General features: G+C 36.6%; 1 long non-coding RNA gene across 2 annotated transcripts in view; it reads left to right on the forward strand.

Moving 5' to 3' along the window:
• LOC147577543 (uncharacterized) overlaps positions 1–22,440 on the forward strand; it is a 544,234-nt gene that overhangs the window by 102,680 nt on the left and 419,114 nt on the right. For both annotated transcript variants that reach the window (XR_015240381.1, XR_015240382.1), the window contains exon 3: positions 14,001–14,097. This is a non-coding gene — a long non-coding RNA (uncharacterized LOC147577543). The remainder of the gene's footprint in view (positions 1–14,000; positions 14,098–22,440) is intronic.

Raw genomic sequence — 22,440 nt, forward strand, 5'->3', positions numbered from 1 at the left:
TTGACCTTCAGATTCCCAGTGTGGTACTTCTGGAGTCGATGAGGGATTGGCCATGGGAAGAAACATGTGAGATATTGGTTTGCATTTGACCTTTATCCCATGGTAATGTGCCTCTCTCTGAGATGTTTCTAATGTGACACCAAGTTGTGCATAAATATCGCTGAGTAATTATTTTCTACTCAAATATATATCAAACTATAAAACTTCTGTGCCTAATTTTTAGAAAGCAAACTAGCCACATGCAAAAGTGGGCGAGTCAACTATGATTCCAAAAACATCTCAGAATATGGGGAAAGCCGGCAGATTTTTCTCCCTTCTCATTGAATAGTTCATCTTTATTCCTGTGTGAACTGAAAAAGAGAATGTAGAGAAGTTGGAAAAGTTTTTATCCAGCTGTAGAAAAGTATTTTGATGGGCAAAATACTGTCCTGTTAAGAAGAAACGGGGACTTTCGAGCAAAGAGAAAAGGTGATTATTTTGGGAATTTGGGGCTAATTTGTCCCTAAATATCATTTCTGAAAAGTTATGGTACTGGAAACTTTAGTATTTTCATTTGAAAAAATATGACCCAATGACTAATGGGAAAGGAAAGATAATTAATATAAGAACATTTGGGGGCAAACAAGGCTGAAGTTTTGATTCTAGATTTCATTTCCTTATGCTTTTCCTATTACTGAATAAGATCATAGAAGACGTGATCATTGGACTAACTTAGAATCTATGACGTTTCATTACATATTATAATAGAAAGTGTTTTTTTTTTTTCCTTAGACTCTTCTCATAGATCTAACAGTCCGTTGATTTCCCCATCTTTGTGAATTGGTTATTTATTAGAAATATTATGTCTAAAAGTTTAAAGATGTGTATACCACTCTTTTGAAGAGGTTCCTTCCTCAAACACTCTCTCAGAGTGAGTTTATATTTTCATTACAAAACACACTATATTTGCAAGGCAGTATATTGCCTGCTATGACATTATTCTTTCATTTCAAGGATGTAATGTTTCTGATTTTTGGTTGAAGCCTCAGACTGATACCAATTATAGGACAACATGTACTGTTACTTTTAATGAATTACATTTGGTTACTGGGTTCTCTTCCTGCAGATTTCTTGAAGCATGCTTTCACCTTTCAAATATGTTGGCCTGCCATTAATCCAATGATTTCACCCTTTTTGTTCCCCCAGACAGGGTAATTTCATCAAAGTTTTCCCACATGGCCAAAATCTGTATTAGCTATTTGGTGTGCTGTAAATTTAAAAGCCAGTAGTATTCCTCCCACTCCTTATATATACAAAAAACAGATGTAGTGATTACACTGCCCTGTTCCTGGCTAAAGTAAATTTGGATGTAAGAATATAGCCTTTATATGTATTGGAGCAAAGTATGTCATTCTTTCTCATTCACTTAAAAGGATGTTTAATAAAATTGCTACTTATCAAAAGAGAAACTCCAGAGGAAGACTAAATAAATGAGGTGATATTTTAAAAGTTAATGAATGAGGTGCCTTGATCTATGGCTCCATTATACTCTTTTCATTGCTTCACAGAGCTCTTAAAACACAAGATGTGATGTAAAGGGTAGGTAAGCTAATTTAAACATTGCTTTAAAAGAGTAGGCAGTGAAACACATATTATGTTTACCGAAGGGCTGAAAAATAGAACGTCCTTTATTCTAGAAGATATTACGAGGCAAAATGTAACATGCAAATTAATCTCCTTTTTAACATAATATACACTACAATTGAGTTGTGTTTAAAGTGAGGAAGGCTACAAAAATTGTCTAGTGATACCAAATACAATAAAATATTTTTAAAACTTACATTAAGCATCACTTAGATGGTACTACCGATATTTCTATTTAACAGAGATTGGTTCATACTCTATCTTCAAAAGCATAATTTTATAATCAGTATAGATCATGCTTTTAGTGCCAGTCTATTTCACAGTGAGGATTCTGAGAGCTCTTAATTTTTGAAGTCTATATGAATGATTTTAACAAAACTACTCAAATAGCCCAGACTTAGCGCTCTTTGAAGACAAGTACCAAAAGTTAACTTGAGCTGCCTTAAACCAAAAATCTATTTATGAAATGTCTGCTGGTTTGTGTGATACAATCTAATAGCAAGAAAGTGGTTCGCTCTTTAGGAGAGGCTGGAACTGGATCTTTAATGCCTACTGAAATATTTTCTGTCTTACATCTCTTCTTCCCCCTATGTACCCATCTCATTGTTTTTCCTGTGCTTGCCCTTTCTATGAAAAACAAATTAACAAATCTGTCATGCTGTCCCCTTGAGGTTTCCCTTTGAGGAGAGAGAATCTTGGGGGCTTTAAGGACTATCAATACAATGTTTATCCTCCTATTAAATTTAAATTTTTTTTAATGTTTATTTATTTTTGAGAGAGAGAGAGTGAGAGAGAGTGCAAGCAGGGGAGGGGCATAGAGAGAGACACACACAGGATCCGAAGCAGGCTCTAGGCTCAGAGCTGTTGGCACAGAGCCCCATGCAGGGCTCAAACCCACAGACCAGGAGGTCAATGACCTGAAGTCGGATGCTCAACCGACTGAGCCACCCAGGTGCCCCAGTCCTCCTATTAAATTTTAAACAATCATCTATTTTACTGATTCAAGAAATTCCTGGTAAGTACTGAAATTAGGAAAATGTATATGGAGGTACATTGAATACATATCTATTAGAATTTTGTGTAGGCTTCTCCGGACTCCATGTTTTCAGCTCATTCCCATTTCTAAGCTGTTGAAGAAAAAAGAGTATGCAGAAATGAGGTCAGAGTGCCTAAGCCAGCTTTCTCAATGAAGCCTATGCAGATGACCCTTTTTTTATGGAAAACTGATATAGTAAGGACTGTATTTTAAAGCTTCCTTTTCCAGTTGAATTATTAAAAAATGAGTCCATTCTTTTCAGGAAGAATCCTACTTTTGGTACGGTTTTCTTGGTTGTAGTTGCCTTTGACTTGAAATTTGAAGTCTTCCACCAGAATGAATGCTGCAGTATTTTTCCTTCTTAGTAAAAAATTGTTTTCAGATTTATGCTCGTTATTCTGAGCATAAAAGATTTGTGACCATGGCAATGGTTTTCAGTAACACAATGGCACTTAAGTTGCAGTATTAACACATTGTGGGGACTGGTACACTTTTCTCCTGCAAATTCAGGGCTGCTGAGAAAAGTGATTCAGTCCATGAAAGCCTTGGTAGAATTAGTTCACTTGTACGTTTATTTTTAACAACTCAAATTATTTGCATAAGGACGTGCAAGTGTCCTTGTGCAGGTAAAAGGCTGCGTGTTGAGGAAAAAACACAAGATTAGGGAGTAAGATGCTTAGCTCCTTCTCTCCTATGACATTCCTATGTGCGACTTAACAAACCACTTTCCTAGGCATTAGCTATAAGATGTTAAGGTTAAGGAACATCTAAGGTTCCTTTTAGCTCTAACACTTTATTTCTATGATAAATGTTAATTGTATATATACACATAAACCCCCATCTAAGGTCCCTTTGGCTCTAATGATCTATTTCTATGATAGATGTTAATTGTATATATACACATAAATCCCAGTTTCTAAGATAAAGGTAGAAACAAACTGAATAACTATGTATCCCATTGTCTCCTATTGTAAATGATCTCTACTCTCCCCTCTTCCTCTCAGGGGATTCCAAGAACTCCAGAAAGGATTTCAGAAACCAAGGTTAAGAACTGATTTCTAGCATCCTAGAAATTATGATGCAATAGCTGCTTAGTCAATGTTGTTTTCACTTCCTTCCCATAGTCCTATTCATGTTAATAATATTCTGAGCTTTCAGCAAGCAGTTTAGAAGATTTGAAATTTAAAAGAGGAGAAAGGGGAACATGAAATACTATTTTTAACTATGGGGAAGGTCACTATTTTTAAAGAGAAAATGAAGAGCTGACTCCCAACTTTTTAAGGTAGAGATGATCTTCTGCTCCCTGACGCCTGCCATTAAGACTTACTTTTTTATGAATGAGTGAACAAGAGAAAAAATGAACACTGAATGGTATTTTCAGGTCCGGCAATGAAAAGGTAAGACTGCAATACTGAAATAAACACGAGTTGAGGAGATGGGCCTTCCAGATACAGTGTGGTATGCCAGCCCTCCAGTGATATTCATTAAGTCTCTTTATTTCCCTACTTTTTCTTTCAATATCTGTAAATTGGAGAGTCTGGACTAAATCTACTCCTAAGCTCACTTTTAACTGTAAATATACTGCTTTCGGGATATATGTCCGTTATGTAATATAAACAGAATTTTTCTGCATGTAGCTATTATGCTTTTAGTTCCCCAAAGTAGTTTTACCTTTACCTCTATTATCTGGAATGGACTCAGGGAATGCAAATTATTTGAATATTTTTAAGCACATATTTCCAAAGCAAAAAATTTGAATATTTGTTTAAGCAAATTATAGAAAGAAATGTAAACTTTCAGGTACTCTCCCTTTTCTGTTATTTCCTATCCTTTAGAAAACATCATAAGCAGGACTTACTTTCAAGATTACCTCCCAAGTAGGTAAACTTCTACCTGTGGATAATTACCAACAGAGGAACATTGCATTTTAAAACCAAACATAAAACCAATGAAAACAAAACAAAACTTTTCATAAAAAATGAGTTAGAGTAATAATTCCTAATAAATGAAAAGGCAAACATGGAAGTTATTTTCACAAGGATGATAAGTAAGCCAAGATTTTCCTCTTTTACAATCTCAATTAAGCTGTAACATACACTCATGAAAAAGATAGTCCTGAATGTCCCAGAGGCACAAAAGAGGGTGGACCTACTTAGTTTATTTCTAAATTGTCAGCTCTTTTTTTTTTTCTATTCTTTCAGTAAAATAAACTGTTTTGCTGAATAAGAGGGTTAAGAAAAGGCCTGAGTGAGTCACTCCAATTTGTTTCCACGTTCTGAACAGTCAGTAAAGAAATTTATTGCCTCATTAGGCATTTTGAGTAGATTTCTGGAAACCTGGGTGACGTAAGATAGAAAAGTAACCTAGTAAGACGGTTTAAAAGCGGTTGCAGCTGAATTTGTTTTTGAAATTGCCAGTTGCCTGTTAGACGGGAATGACATAGCGATTTGTTTCACGAAACGGTGCCAGGCAGCGGGCTGGTTTCAAGGAGGAAATTGTGTCTATTTTCAGCCCGTGCTAGAAAATACTGTAAGATGACAGAGGCAAGATGATTGGAGGAGGGCCTTGGGCTCAGTAATGAGATCAAGACTAAGCTTCTTATGAGCGGAAACAATGGAGGCTGTGCCGTCGAGGCTGGGTGGTGAGCTTACAGCCCGCCGCGCACACAGGGGATGTCCCGCTCTTGTAGCCCCTGCTCTTTGTTTAGCTGATATTTAGCTAAGTTCAAATACAGATACTTAACATAGGACCTCCCTCACACTAAGGCATCTGTAACCACTCTACCTCGGGTTGGGAGCTTCAAAGACGCATTAATAGTCAAGGGAGCATAGGTTCTTTCCTCACACTGTCCACTCGCAATCATCTTCCAGAGTTAGAAAGGAACTTCTCTTTAATTTCTTTTAAAAATGACTAAAAATTGGCAGTAGCTAAAGTATTATTTGTTTTTGAACAAAGGAATGTCGAATTCACTTCAAAATGTAAACAAGCCAGGAGGCAAAAACGCTGAAGGACAAATGATTTATTAATAAGCAGGACACAATGACTTGCTTGCCCAAAAGAACTTTCTTTTTGTATGTTTAGCAGATAAACACATTAATCATGATCAGTCTGCTCTATACCAAAAGAGAATTTGATAAATTAATCACATCCAACCATAAAACAAGGGAATTTCAGGGAATCTTCTAGATAAAAGGAGTGGAAATGTTTGTTTCCCATAATGAAAAGAAATGTGTGTGTCTATGTGTGTGTGCACATACATACCTACACGTATGTATACACATGTACATATATAGGCTAGACATACGACATTCTAATGAACAGGTTTGAGTTTCCATAAAGTTGGAGAATAATGGGATAAAAGGGAAAATAAAGATTTAATCTGAACTCCTTTTTTTTTTTCTTGTTAGTAACAGAAAGATTTCTCAGCACTGCTTATGTTCTAACTACAAAAGATTCCAACGTTGGGAGAGATCTTGGGATATAAAAAGAAGGGAATATTTTCTCCACCATCAAATCTTTCAATTCTCCCAAATGGCCAACAGCCTGTTACCAGTGTTCTGTTGAACATCCAGAGAATAAAAGTTGAAAGAGATGAAAATATATGGTGACAAGATGCTGAGGGGGAGATACGGGGAAAAGAGGCCTGGATTCTTAACCCAGCTTTGCTAATCTTTGGCAGTTTCCTCATCAGTAACATGTAAGACTTGGACTGGATGGCTTCAAATTGCCCTCGAAGTTTTAAGAACCTTAAAGTTCTGAGTCTACCTTGGTGGTCTGGAGGAGATTAAAATCCACTTAAAACTTGAAGGAAGGAATTAAAAGCAGCAAAATGGTGCCTTTCCTCATTACTCCCTTTCTAATTAACATTATAAAAGTTTCAGATCTGAGATCCTGCCAAATTTAAAGGTCTGCTGTTTTACATCTATACTCTTCTACATCCAATTATTTCTCCCTAAGAAAATATAAGATCAGTTATTTCTTAATGATTATTTGTTGACTATGATGCTCATTGAGCTTCTTGTGGGTAGTGCAGTTCAACAAATATTTAATTAATGGCTACTATGCATTGGGCGGTGAGAAAGCAATAGAAAATACCTACCACTCCCACCAACCCTCTCTTAAAAACATAACAAAATGACAAATAGTCCTTGGTTTAGGGAACTTAGAGTGTGCCTGGTACCAGAATAGTCATTCTGAATAGTTATTCAGAAATATTTATTCAATGATTGTGTTGATATACTGAAGGAAGTAATTAGAGTACAGTATTACAAATCTGTATATTTAAATATATATATATATATTTAAATATGATACATGTATCGCTATTCAACGGAGTAGGAAAATCTTTGCTTAGAGGAGTCATGGAAATATTTAGAGAGTGGTTGACATTTCAGCTGAGCAGGCTCAACAACAAATAAGATTTCAAAAGCACATTTTTAACAAAGGTAACATACCAGTTTATGGAATGTTTGTGATTGATGAATCCATGTTTTGTGGAGAGTGGTCATAGGTTATAGGAGGTGCGGACAGAAAGGTGGTTGGAACAAAATTACCAAGAGTTTTTAAATACCAGGCTAAGTAATTTAAACTTCATATTACGAGTAGTTAAAACTTCATACTATAAATAAAAGGAAGTAGGGGTTTTTTAGTAAGGGAAAAAGGGAGATGGCCAGGTTTGTTTTTGTGACTTCTGATCCTTTCTGTGTGCCCAAAGTCTGAATTAGACATTTTAAGAGCTTCTCCAACGTTTCCACCCATGTTCCAGCAACCAAATGAAGTCAGTCTCTACCTTCTAAAGTAAGTAATGTATGATGTTTACACTATAGCATTGAATACACCAAGCAGACCTTTTCAAATGACACATCCCTCTTCAGCTTTCTGGAGATTCTGACATGTCTTCTGTCTTCCTAGCTCTTTTCCCCCCCCCATTTTTTTTAGATTTACAAATATACCATGTGGATTCCAGATGCCATTCATATCCTAACATAAACTCTAAGGACACAGAATTATGACAAATTATATAAGCCAAAATAAAAATAATAATAACATTGAAAGCCAGGAAATGTTAATAGTGTGAGCTCTGGATCCTGACAGCCGAGGTTTAGGTCTTGGTTTTGCCACTGACTAACAGTGACTTTGACCAAGTTATTTAAATTCTGCAGCTAGGTTTTGGGGATAACATTACCTTCTCTTCCAGAGTTGTCTAGAGGATTAAAAAAGTTAATACAGAATATGGCTTGACCTATATTAAGCAGTCCATAAATCGTTGTAGATGTTGCTGTTACTGTATAATAGAGGAAGTTTGTAGAATCTCTGTTCATCCTTTATGATGTCTTCTTTCTGCCTCCGTGAGTGATGCTGCTTCTTTTTGGGATGACCTTAGTCCTTCTCAACGTCTTCTACAAGGAGCATGCATTCTTCTCTTTGCCAAAATCTATATTTCACTATGATTACATATCTGAATCTAAATAGACATTCAAATCTTTCCATGTTAAATCACACCTTCTTGTTCTAACCAAACACCAATGTTTTTGTTCTGTTACCTTGTTCATTTTTTCCTTAAAATGGTAACTATTCCCCTCCAAATCTGCTTCTTACCCATGCATTTATTCAAGGGCTTTTTTTTTTTTCCAGATGCCTCGTTTAGTTTAGCAGTTCAAGAACTATCAAGTCATTCCCTTATCTCAACACACTCCCCAGTTTGAAAAGAAAATCTCATTTTCATTAATGCTTCTTCACAGATCTTATTTTTGGACGACTTTATTAATCTTTATGGGTCTTTTCTAGATTTCATTAAGATTTTTACTTCCTTTTTAACTTGTGAAGACAAGATTGGGGCTCAGCTAAATTAGAGGAATTAGAGCATGGTTTAGAGCATCAAGTCCCAGACTGGGCTGAGTGTTCTGGAAACAACACTCTGCTTACCAGAAAGAGCCGTTTGGGAAGCCATTGCTTCTTCTACTACAATAGTTCTCTCCACCATCAACTCTGACGATTGTTTCTTTTCAGACCTGTGTGGTTATGTGTTAAATAAATCTAGGGGCGCCCAAGTGGCTCTGTCGGTTAAGCGTCAGACTCTTGATTTTGGTTCAGGTCATGATCTCAAGGTTTGTGAGATCAGGCCCCACAAGGGGCTCTGTGCTGACAGCTAGGAACCTGGAGCCTGCTTGGGATTCTATGTCTCCCTCTCTTTCTGCCCCTCCCCTGCTCACACGTGCAAATGCACATGTGCACTCTCTCTCAAATTAAATAAATAAACATTAAAAAATGTAAATAATGATTTAGAATGGGAATCACCGTAAAATGCAAACTATTCTTGTTATTAAACTAAATTTAACAGTGATCCGGGATTTTAAAATCAGAGTAAAAAATGACAAAGAGAAAAGCAAAATCTGTGATGGATTTATTATTGATTTTATTGCATTGCCAAGGTCAATTAGAACTGAACTGTTATGAGTAATATTAGTATTCTATAAAATATTAAGATCTTACTACATTATTTGTTTTCATCATTTAATAGAAGTAGTTTTGGTTTTTGTCTTCCTCCTTCAATAAAATTAAGCAGCCCAGGAGATCTTGCATTAATGCAAGAAAGTTGGATTGATATTATTAGTTATATATCATTTATATGTTGTAGTTGTTCATCGTCACTGGGCTTCCAATATGCTTTAATTTTATTCAGTGAGAGTAAATTTTGTGTATCTGAGCTATTCAAAAATGAATGTCATTCCAGGCTTATGGTAGACCCCACGGCTCTTTGGCCTTATGTTGCTCTGAATACCACCTCCCCCCTCCCAAATTGCTTTTCAGACTAGTTAAGTCATCTCTAAAACAGATCTCCAAGACTGACATATAGGCTATGGGATGATAATAGATTTGTCATACACCAAAACCAGAAAGAGTCTCACCACCTTAAATGTGGTGAAATTGTAAGCAAAAAGAATACGTAAATTAGCATGTCTGGAGGCCCTTTTCAGACTGCATCACTCTCCATCAAAAATGTTGCAGGTAAATAAAATATGTTCTTACTGAATAATAAGTATAATATGTGCAATTTATTGTCATTACAAAGAGTTTTTATTGTATCTGAAGAATTCCACAGAGGGCCATTACAAATCCATTATAGTATTTTTAGTTAGTGATCTGCTCTGCTTCCCAAACCGTGCTCATTTTATGCAGTATTAGACTGATACATGCATGTCTAGATCAGGCCTGGTCCAATTCTGCATACAATAGTTTAAGAGGGTTTTCGTTGCCTTGTTGGCTATTTCTTAAAGGTGCAAAATAATTGGAGTAAATGTGATGCTCTTTAAAAGGTAAAAGTTCAGTTTAAACTTGAATGAAGGTTAAGTTTTTATTTGTAATGACTGAAAGAAACAGATTTCCAATAGGAAGGGCTTTATAGTTATAATATTAATAATTGAGTTTCATAAGAGTATCACCACTTACCTCTAGAGAAATGGTTTCTCCTTGATGTTTCATTGACTTTCCATGATGTCTCCACTCTCTCACTTGGAATTCACAGTCCAGGTCTCAACTTACATTTTTACTACTTTTATGTATAATCACTTTTTCACATAAGACCTTCTTTCCACCCAGGCTCATCTTTCCAATTATGTGGATTCCACTACCTTTTTTTTTTCACTTTTACTTATACTTTACTTTCATGTAAACCTTTTACTTCTCCAAACACCTTTTCTAACTGCTTCAATTTTTTACTTTCTCTGAACACCTTTACTGTATTCCAATCTTTTTCCTGTCCTAGAGAGCCATTAAAATCCTCCCTTTTCTATAAACCTTTTCTGCGAGTGGGAATCTTTTTCTTTCCAATAAGATTATGCATCTGCTATCTTGAACTGATTACACCTGTAAGTAGGACAGAAAGGGAGTGTACACCCATTGAATGACCCTCATTTTCCGTGGATTTTGCTAGGTGTTCTACATTATATGTCTCATTTAATTCACATAGCAACCAAGGAATATGGATCTATCTTGCTTGATATACAGATGGAGAACCTGGGGTCTGGTGAATTTCAGTTACTTTCACAAAGTCTTTCTGGTAGAAAGCAGCAGAGCATAGGGGCGCCTGGGTGGCGCAGTCGGTTAAGCGTCCGACTTCAGCCAGGTCACGATCTCGCGGTCCATGAGTTCGAGCCCCGCATCAGGCTCTGGGCTGATGGCTCAGAGCCTGGAGCCTGTTTCCGATTCTGTGTCTCCCTCTCTCTCTGCCCCTCCCCCGTTCATGCTCTGTCTCTCTCTGTCCCAAAAATAAATAAACGTTAAAAAAAAATTAAAAGAAAAAAAAAAAAAAAAGAAAGCAGCAGAGCATAGATTCAAACCTTCCTCTCTTTTGCACCCAAACCTGTGTTTTTTGTACTCAGGTGTCTTTCCCTCTAGGGGGGTCTATTTCATTTTTTCATCTCATTGACGGCGAGAATTCTATCATGAGAATTTTTATCCTTTTAGATAGCTCTCACATAGTTGGCCTCCTATTGGGCCTCAATTCTGCATTTAGTAGTCCTTGAGTAACTCACAGGCAATGTTGCCCTTTATGCTTTTCCCATTTTAACTCACTTAAAACAAGGTATATATTCATAGTTGGAAATCTTATGTTTTCCCCTGTAAGCAAAAAAGAAAACATATGAATAATGAAGGAACTTTCAGAAAAACTTGCTATATTTTCAAGTTGGTCAGGAATATAAAGGAGTTACTTATGTTTTCTAAGTTTAACTTGTAGTTATTGTATTCTTGCATGGTTGATAATATTTCTTAGGTTACACAGCTTTGTGTTCTCCTGTAGGCTAAGACCCATTTTTCTCACATCATCTGAATCTTCACTGGGGAAAAAAAATCTTCAAAGAGATACGTGGACTTTGAACTAAACTCAGTCATGCTTAAGAAAGTCAGTTTTAATACCTTACCTTGAATTTGATATCATTTATTTTTATTTTTTTAATTTTTTTTATTTTTTAATGTTTATTTATTTTTGAGAGAGACAGAGACAGAATGCGAGTGGCTTAGGGGCAGAGAGAGAGGAAGACACAGAATCCAAAGCAGACTCCAGGCTCCGAGCTGTCAGCACAGAGCCCGAAGCAGGGCTCGAACCCATGAGCTGTGAGATCATGACCTGAGCTGAAGTCAGACGCTCAACTGACTGAGCCACCCAGGCGCCCCTAATTTGATATCATTTAAAGAGCAATATAATTAAAAAAATTTTTTTTGAATGAAATAACATGTTTGAATACAATTTTAAGACCTATGCTACTCCTATGTAGATGGAGCAAATTACAAAAGAAGTCATTACTAAGCCCATAAATATCGAAGGAACTTGTAGAATTCCTAACAAACAACTTGGAATTGTCCATCTATTGTTTGTCATTTTACTCTAAGCCAAACTCCTAAATAACTTGCAAGAAAAAGCTTTAGATGATTGGATAATATTTCTCTATAAAGTCAGCATAAATCTCCCTCTAAAATGTAATACAAGCCAAACAGGAGCTGTCTAATATTACTTATGCTAAATGAAAAAAAAATTATGCGGAGTCTTTTGTCAACTACTGCATGTTAATTGTGTAAGATTAAGGTGAGAGCTAAGGAAATTAAAACAGAAAATAGAAGGCTTTGTTCTCAGCCTCATGGGATTTGCACTGTAACGAAGAACACAAGGCATTGGCTTCAACAGAGATATATACACATACATCACATCTCAAGATATCATAACTGCCGAGAATGAGGCACAGACGAGTTCAGTAGACACTTCCATGGACGTGCAATTTGAGAGGAGGCTTCAAAGAGGAACAGGGTTTTGTTAGGTAGAAAGCAGGTGATACAACCTTTTGGACAGGAAGGAAAATGTACATCAATCTGCAGAAGTGGCTTATTAAAGATATGTTTGGAAGAGACATCAGATTGCCTAAAATGGAAGCTTTGTTCAAATAACAAAATTTTGTCTTCTTTCTATATATATTTTTCTTACTTTACATCTATCAGTTGACCACTGTTTTTGACAAGTACAGACTAACATGTTTTAATATCTCTGCACTTTTATCAGGTGTAAGACATAAGCTTTGAATTCTTGGACACAAGTGACCCATTTCTTTGAGGGTCTAACCACTTGACAAGACCCACTGATCTCAGCTGCTAGATGGTTGATCACTTTGCTCGCCATGAAACATCATCCCATGAAGCTATGTCCTAAGAGCACCAAAATTTTTAGCTTCTTGAGAAGCTAAACCAGGAGTGTTACGGTTCACTTCCACACCTTGTCCAGCTGTGCCTGAACAGCTTGATTTCTCATCCATTTCATGTTGAACAGAAATAGTCTCAGAAATTCTTTGTTTCCTTTGAGCTACCAAGATTTTGGCCTGCCTTTTTATTGGTCATTTCCTGAAGGGTTTGGGGTATTTGACCACTTTAAATCACTTCTCTGAGAACCAGCACATCCTAAAAATAGTCTAAGGCTTGTCCTTTGATTATCAATAGGGATCACCTTTAGAGGAGTTGCAGAAGAGACCAGATTGAAACAGGAATCTGTCAGGTTCCCTGTTGCATGTTTTTAATTCACACACCCCCATGGCTACATCCAACAGAGGTGACCTGAATTTTCGCTTTGATGTTGCATACCATGAATTCCCATAGCAGGTCAGGAACAAAGGGAGAATTTTAAAGCTATTTTTCTAACATTGCCTTAGCAGATACTGACTAATTGTATCCCAGGAACATGCTCCTGATTTTAGAATCATAAACATCAGTAGGACTCAAGATGCTTGCAGAGTGATACAGTGACTTTGATTCCTCTTGGGTGGTCAAAACACAGCATGTGTGATATTTTTATAAACTATGGTTCACAGAGCACATAGTTCTAGAGCATTTTGTTTTCATTATGTTCGTGTCAATGGAAACAGTTGTGCTTCCTGATGTCTTACTGAGATGGCCTCTTTGGTAATTTTAGGCTACTTTCCCAAGGATACTGCATGTTGCCTGACCCTTATTCCTGAGGAAATAAGTAGGACTTGGACTGACTTATGGATAATGTACTTTCTTTAAGAATGGCAGAAGGAAAAATATCAGACTAGGAGGCACTCCAGAAATAATAATGGAGAATCTCATCCTGTTTTGTAAACTCTTTGTACTTTGCTGTCTGTGAGTTTTGTGGGAATATTATTTTTAAAGGGCCATTGTACTTTGGAAGATATTACGTTGCATTACATTTGGTTTAGAGTTAAGGAAGAAAAATAAGATATTATTAACAAGTTTGTAAAACTTGGCTTTAGTATACCTATAGGAAGTTTTTGAATGAGTGCTAATTTTGAATTTACAGGTCAACATTTTTTCTCTCTAGCAGTTTTATTTGGAATGCCCCTGGTGATATAAAGATGGGAAAGAACAATACCCACCCAGTGCTTCCCTTGAAGAAATTCCAATATTCTGGAAATCAGGTAAAGATAAAATACAGATACCATTAGGAATGCACATTCTCTTTGTAAAAGAAAGTTTGCTCAAGAAGATATCTACTATCAAATTTATATATCGCTCGTGTACAAACTCTGCATCTAACATTTGTTTTGTGAGAGCATTGTGTTTTCTAAAGCATTCATTCATTCATTAACTTAGTAAAGTCATATTAGTACTACTATCTATGTATGTGGAAATATTTTGAAGAAAAAGAGGACATATGCCTATTTGATTTAACTTGGATAATCCTAAACAAAGAAAAGAGGATGGGGTTAGGTACATTTAAAGTTTCTTTAAAAAATATCTTTTATTTCCACCGCATAACTATATACACACCTACTTAGAATGCAAATAAGTTTAGAGGTTAAATACCAAAGGAAATAAACCCTTTGGCACTAGTGCAGGGGGTCAACCACTTTCAATTTCAATTTTTATTTTTCTTCTGTGTTTCTACATATTGTGCATCCATCTGGGTCATGACTCCTCAACTTAGATCTCATTGATTGACTCTTGCTGGTACAGATGAAAGTTTAAGCTTTCTTAAAATCCCCACATTCTTTACTTTATTCTTTATTCTTCCATTATAGCTATGTCCATACTTTATTCTTCCATTATAGCTATGTCACATTTTAGTTTGAATCCATATCTGGGTTTTTAATTATTAGGACTACACAAATAGCATTTGCTGCAGAACCTGGTGACGGGATATGACAAAAAATTATTGTAGAACTTTTTTCTTTTTCTGTCTTTCTTTTTTCTTTTTGAGAGAAACAGAGAGAGAATGACCAGGGGAAGGGCAGAGGGAGAGGGAGACAGAGAAGGAGACAGAGAATCCCAAGCAGGCTTCGCAGGGCCAGCATGCAGAGCTCTATGCAGGGCTCAAACTCATGAAACAGTGACATCATGTCATGACCTGAGCCGAAATCAAGAGTCAGACACTTAACTGACTGAAACAGCCAGGCACCCCAGACATTTTTTTCTTTAATAACAAGTGTTTCATTTATTTTTCTTTTTTGCCCAGTTTCCTTGTCTTCCTTTCTTATTCCCTCCCTCTCTTTCTCCTTTTCTTTCTTACTTTCTTGTCTTTTCTAAGTCTTCCCCAAGGCTCCAAAATTTTTATAAGATGCTTCTCTATTCAATTTTTTACACAGGTAAGTTGGTTACATAATCTAGTTTTTTTCTTTTTCTTTTTTTTTCCTTTTTTTCTTTTATCTTGAAGAACACCCTCCTGGGAGCCACTTTTCTCCAACTTTTATCTTCTCAGGTTGCTCTGTAAAGTACCCTATAAGAAGATGTTATCCAGAGTTTTTTTTGGATATCATCCTAAAAATTTATATTTCCATTTTATGATGTTGTAGCCTCTTCTAGAAAGTATGTCCTCGTTTTATTTAGTTATCTCTCTCTCTCTCCCTCTCTCTCTCTTTTGGCTGGAACTCATGTTCTAGTAATGTTTTGAGAAGGGTTCTACAGTTGATAAACATTTTATGAACTTGCATGTTGAGAAATGTTTTTATTCTACCTGATTCTTGATTGAATCTTTGGCTGGAAATAGAATTATAGATTTAAAACATTTTTCACTCAGAAATAAAAGCATTTTCCCATTACCTTCCAACTTCCAATGCTGTTGCTGAGAAGACCAATGTCATTCTGATCCTGATATTTTGATTAGTATTTACTTTCATCACTAACAAACTTTGAAATCTTCTCTATATTTCTGGTGTTATAATTTTATCAGAATATGTCTGAGTGGGTTTTTCCTCATCCCTTGTCTTGAGACACTTGATAGATCCTTTCAATCTGGAGAATCATGCTGTCAATTATAAGAAACTTCCTTGGGGCGCCTGGGTGGCTCAGTCAGTTAAGCATCCAACTTTCAGCTCAGGTCATGACTCAGATTCGTGAGTTCAAGCCTTTCGTTGGGATCTGTGCTGACAGCTCAGAGTCTGGAGCCTGCTTCAGATCTGTGTCTCCCTCTCTCTCTCCCCCTCTCCCTTGCTCATGCTCGTTCTCTCTCTCTCTCTCTCTCTCTCTCTCTCTCTCTCTCTCTCTCTCTCTCCTTTCTCTCAAAAATAAATAAAAAATAAGAAAAAAGAAATTCCTTATATTATATCCTTAATAATTTACTTACTAGCATTTTCTCTAATCTCCATTTCCTGAATTGCCAGTTGTGGAGTGTTGAATGACCTCTATTGATGATCTAACTTTAGAAAAATCATTTCTCTCTTCTGTTAGTCTTTTTGAATTTATTCCTTATTATCTTCTAATACTTCTACTAAAATTTCACTTTTGATGATCATATGTTAAATTAATATTATCCTTTTATTCTCTGCCTGTTTCTCTTATGTTTTATTGCATCCTGTCTTGTTTCATCAAGGCAACACCTTTTCTGATATGTGGGGTCATTATTACTACTTCCTTACAATTCTCACTGTATATTCTCTATTTCCCTGGGTTCCTTCTTTTCTTTCACTTAATTTTGTTTCCTAGTTTTTCCTTGATGGATTCTCAGTGATGATCTTTGACTTTTAAATCATATTCTTTTTTTTATTATGAAATTTATTTTGGTTTCCATACAACACCCAGTGCTCATCCCAACAGGTGCCCTCCTCAATGCCCATCACCCACTTTCTCCTCCCTTCCAGCCCCCATCAACCCTCAGTTTATTCTCAGTTTTTAAGAGTCTCTTATGGTTTGGCTCCCTCCCTCTCTTCTTTTTTTTTTTTCCTTCCCCTCCCCCATGGTCTTCTGTTAAGCTTCTCAGGATCCACATAAGAGTGAAAACATATGGTATCTGTCTTTCTCTGTATGACTTATTTCACTTAGCATCACACTCTCCAGTTCCATCCATGTTGCTACAAAGGGCCATATTTCATTCTTTCTCATTGCCACGTAGTACTCCATTGTGCATATAAACCACAATTTCTTTATCCGTTCCTCAGTTGATGGACATTTAGGCTCTTTCCATAATTCGGCTATTGTTGAAAGTGCTGCTATAAACATTGGAGTGCACTAAAATCTTATCTGGAATTTTGTGCAAAGGGGTGGTACTTGTCAGCAGGTTGGATTCACCTGTGATCTACTGGGTTAGCAGTTGGCTTTTTTGGTGGACAGGCACATTAACATCTGTATCTGAGTTTTTTTCCCCCCTTTGTAGTAGTTATTTACTCAAGAGAAAAAGTCTTAATCTTCTGTTTGAGGATATAAACACTTTGAGAACATCACAGTTCTCAATGTACATAGACTTTCGTGTAACCTTTCAGTTTTTGGTATCACATCCTTTTGCTGCCTTTTCCGTTATAGATGGGGGTCATTCTAGTTCAATTTCTCCATATACCATTGTTTTCCTTTAAGAGTGAGAAGGGTTAGTCCCTTGACCCCCTTATAGCAGATGTGTGATCATAGGTAGGTGTCTAACTATGTCTCTTTAAATCCTTCAGTCTCTTTTTAACTCCTATCCTCAATCCCACCTTGACAATACCCAGATATTCCAAAGAGCTCTCCTTGCACATTGCTATGTGGGTATGCTTGCTACTTTTAATGATTATCTCCTATTTACACAATTTGTCGTTCTTCTATTCTGTTAAATTAAATGCCATTATTCCACTTTTTGTCTTTATATATATTATGGTTTAGAGTTATAGTAGTCTCTATTTTAAGAAAATATTTGAGTTTGTGTGTTAGGCTGATGATGGTTCGCAAAAATATGTCAAGGTCCTCATTCCCAGAACCTCTGAATATTACCTGATTTGGAAAAATGGTCTTTACAGATATAATTAAGGATTCTGAGAGGAGGAGATTATCTTGGATTTTCAAAGTAGGCCCTAAATGCCACCACAGGCATTAGTGTAAGAGAGGTAAAGGAAGGAGATTTGACACACATAGAGGAGAAGGCGATACAAAGATGGAGGCTGAGATAAGAGTGATGTGGCTTCAAGCCAGAAAATGCTGGAAAATACAGGAGCCACCAGAAACTAGAAGAAGCAAGGAACAGATTCTTTTTGCAGAACCTCCAGAGAAAACATGGCCCTGCCCAAAAGCTTTATTTCATCCCAGTGAAATTGATGTTGAAATCCTGGCCTCCAAAACTGTAAGTAACTTAATTTCTGTTGTTTTAAGCCCCCAAGTTTTTAGGAACTTGTTAAAACAGTCACAGGAAACAAACATAGTTTGTATTAAAGTTTCTTTTTCTCCTTTGTGCTTTATGATAATTTTTAAAAGGATAAAGAAAGAGATATTTATTTCACCTTCTTAAAATTGGAATCATTTAAATCTTTGATTTAGGATAGTTTCATTTCTCATAATTTCATACCTTCCATAATGAGGATGCTCACTTTCAGAAGTATTGGAGCTTTCCCAGATATGGAATTTTAACACTGTCTTCATTTATTTTTCTCCCCTTCTTACTATATAGTGTCTCTTCTTAAACAGATCTTACTTACTTTGCTTTCTTCCCTTTCCCCTCTTTTTCTTTTCTTTCTTTTTCCAACAACCTATTGATTATTTACTTAATGTTAGGCATTGTGGTAAGCTTTGAGAATATAGAACCAATAAAACTGTTTCTACTGCCTTCCAAGAGCTTACTAAGGAGCTTCCAAGAGCTCCTTCTATTGATATAAAAAGGAATAAAAATAACATTTGTTTGGCACAAAACATAAAATCAAAAACAGAAAGAAAAATCAACAACTGAAATACCATACTGTAGGTGTTAAATTAAATGCATGAGCAAAATGCTGTGGTCTCATGGACCTGAAATGAATAGTTCTACTTGACAGAAACTGAAGGGATCTATGAAGTAGTACCTGAGCAGGGTCTTAGGGGATGAATTGAGATTTTATGAAGAACTAAACAGGGAAAAGGCATTTTATAGAAAGAAACTGCCTCTACAGAGGGCACACATATGTTAAAGAGCATGGATTGCTTTGGCATTTGCCAATAGGCTTGGAGCATAGATTAAAGGTGGGGGAGGATGGAGTCATGAGACTGACTACAAAGGTTGGAGTCAAATTATGATGAACACTTTTTTGCTTGTGTTCAGGAGTTTAGATTTGTTTGATTGAAGTATTCATATAATTTCACTCATTTGTGGAATTTAAGAAACAAAACAAATAAACAAAGAAAAAAAGAGACAAAAAAACATACTCTGAAATGAACTGTTGGTTGTCATATGGGTGGGGGGGGGGGAGATGGGAGAAATAGATGAAGGAGACTAAGAAGTACAAATCTCCAGTTGCAAAGTAAATAAGTCATGGAGGTGAAAAGTACAGCAGAGGGTATATAGTCAATAAGACTGTCATAACATTGGTGGCAGATGGGAACGGCATTTTTCATGGTGAGCACAGTGTAATGTATAGAATTGTTGAATTATTACTTTTTACACTTGAAACTAACACTGTGTATGAAAATATGTGAGATACACACACACACACACACACACACACACACACACAGAAATATTATTCAACTATACAAAAGAATGAGATCTTGCCATTTGCAACAACATGGATGGGCTGAGAAGATATAATAATGCTAAGTAAAATAAAGAGTTTAGATTTTTGTTATTTTAGAAATGGGAGGAAATGGGCTTTAAGAAGGAAATTGGCATGGTCCATTAGGAATAAAACTGTCAGCAGTTTGATTATCACACTGATGAAGAGAAGCTGGGAGATCAGCTACAAGTCTTTTGTAAGAGACCCTGTGAGCTGTAGATGACAATGACCTGAGTTAAAGCAGAGGTAATGGGGCGATAAGAGAACAGAATGAAGAGATAGCTATGAAACAAAATTGGCAAAGTGATAGAATTTCTACCATTAAGTAGGAATATTAAGTACAAAGGTAGTTGTCACAGAGTGCAATTGGGTACTGAGGGAGAGGAGTCAAATTGAATCTGGGAGGCGCAGAGGACAGGACACCAAAGCTGTTTATTCAGAGAAGGAACAAGTTATTTGAAGAAGAGGATCAGGAAAATAGATTGTGGCAACAAGGTTCTCCAAACACCAGAGACAATCTGAAAAATGGCATGGATGTGAGAAACAGATTGGCTACTGGATCGGCTCTAAGTGGCATCCAAGTGCTGGTATAGAAATTCCAGTGGGGTGTGACAAATGAAGGAACCAGTGAGTGGAAACCTCTGGTTATCTTTCTTCATCTTTTCTTTCCCCAAGTGTTCATTTTTACATTTCTACCAATCTTTATGCCTGGAACAGTTTTTGTCCAGTGGCTGTACTTTCTTCCTTCTAAAATATACTCAGAACTTCTATCTGCCAGGACAACCATCCCAATTTCATGTTCTCAGGAGAAATTTGTATAGATTTGTACAGATTAAAAAATTATGTCCTATTGCTTTATCTGTTTGTAGTGCATCGTTTATTCATTCAGCACACATTTAGCCCATTAAAAGGAATAGCCAAGATACTATGGCTTACACTGGAATACAAGTACACCGATATGTTCTCTTATTTGACAAATGTTAAGAAAAAAGACAACACCTCATAGCATATCTTCATTGTTCTATGCACCTACAAGTATCTTGCAACATTTGAATATTTCTTCTTGAACTATGTTCTAGGGAGCAAGAAAAGAATAAACTTTGTAATGTGTAATCTGTGTAATATATCCCAAAGTGCTTCAGCTCAGATATTTACATAACTTTTTAAGTACATGCCATGGTTAGAATCAATTTCCTTTCCATAAAAGCTTGAAAGTTAATTAATTTAGCCAAGAATTGGGGGACAAAAATCACAAACATGGTAACAATTCCCCAATCTAATTAAATAGCAGCTAGGATCTGAAAAACAAATCTTTATTGAACACTTTTCAACTGGAATCACGGAACTTTTTCTGCCTTTGTGTTCAGTAAACCAGCATATGCCCTTCTAACTGTAAGTTTAGTTTTGATCATTGGGATACAAGCTCAAAGAGCTCGGCAAAGTAGTATGTTGCCTAGGGTTAGCTCTTTAGGGTTATCTAACTGAAGAGTCTAAGTTTTAACATTAGCATGAGCAACCAGAGTTTTGCAGCCTAACAAGGATTTTAGAGCCAGTGATATAGAGTATTCAGTTGAATTCAGCATCCTTGATCCTGGTAGGCTTGCCTTTCTTGGCAATATCCTCTGACCCAGGATTCCCCCTGGATAGTACCAAATATCCTTATCTAAAGCCTGACAATAGTTATAAAGAGGTGAATATCATTTTCACGTGTTGTATGATTTTATTTTTGTAGGAGTTTCCAGACAGAATATTTCACCCATATCAGAATGAATGTCTTGACACTCTAGGGATTTGGGGCACCAAAATTTCCAAAGGGAAGAAGGAGGACATAAGGTGGGCCACAGGGAAAGATAACATTGGGTGGAGTGGTCTTTCCACACTTCTCAAGCTGTAGCATACAGCGTGTTCTTCACTACCTGCTTGTGAGAGCCCTGGTTTATCTCAGACATTCTTCCACAGGGGCCAAATAGAATCTCGCTCTCTAGTTCTTGCCTGAGCTCAGCCACCCTATGTGAGCCTTGATATACTAGCATGCATGTGCCTAATGCTTCTGCTCTCTTTTCCTTGATTGAACTTGTTACCACTCTATATTCCCCAGGTGTTTCTGGGGCCCACGCAGATTTAGCTGCCAGCAGCTAGAGCAATGAGTCAACTTGATGGAATCTACTGACAGGGTGCATGGAGAATACTCAGTATCCCATGTGTGATCAAAAATAATTCAGATAAAAGGACCCCAGTTTAGCCTTGGCCTCACAGCAGATCCTCACCTGAGGAACTCAACACTTGCCGCTTGTATGGATTCCTATGGAATCAGGCCTCAGTTTTCACCTCTCACCATGCAGGACACACAACCCATCCCAATTTGTCCCAATTTGTGACTGTGTGTGTGTGTGTGTGTGTGTGTGTGTGTGTGTAATTTGTAAAGTTCTTTATTTTCTGTGATCTGAATTAAACTCATACTTTCCAACCACTCTAGCATTCTCAACCCCATCTACCATCATCTCCAATCCAATTAGGCTATTTTCTACATTCTCTTTTAAAGCCTCTGCTTGTAGGATATAGCAACTTATGTCAGAACTGTTTACATACATGCATTGCCTATACCTCTTCAGCAGCCATGTTTTCAATTTCCTTCCAATCTCCCAGTCTATTCATTCATCTTTTCAGATTATGCCAGTTTATCTGTGTGTGTGTGTGTGTGTGTGTGTGTGCATGTCTCTTTCTGATTCTGTCTCTGTCTCTGTTCTCTCGCTGCTCTCTCCTCCCTTTTCTTCTATTTCTAATCTCCATATTTTACTTCCTTGTTTTATGGTTTTTGTTTTAACAACATCTTTAAGTAAC

The sequence above is a fragment of the Puma concolor genome, chromosome C2 (genome assembly GCF_028749965.1).
Source record: "Puma concolor isolate L17-30 chromosome C2, mPumCon1.1.hap2, whole genome shotgun sequence".
In the NCBI taxonomy this organism is placed as follows: domain Eukaryota; kingdom Metazoa; phylum Chordata; class Mammalia; order Carnivora; family Felidae; genus Puma; species Puma concolor.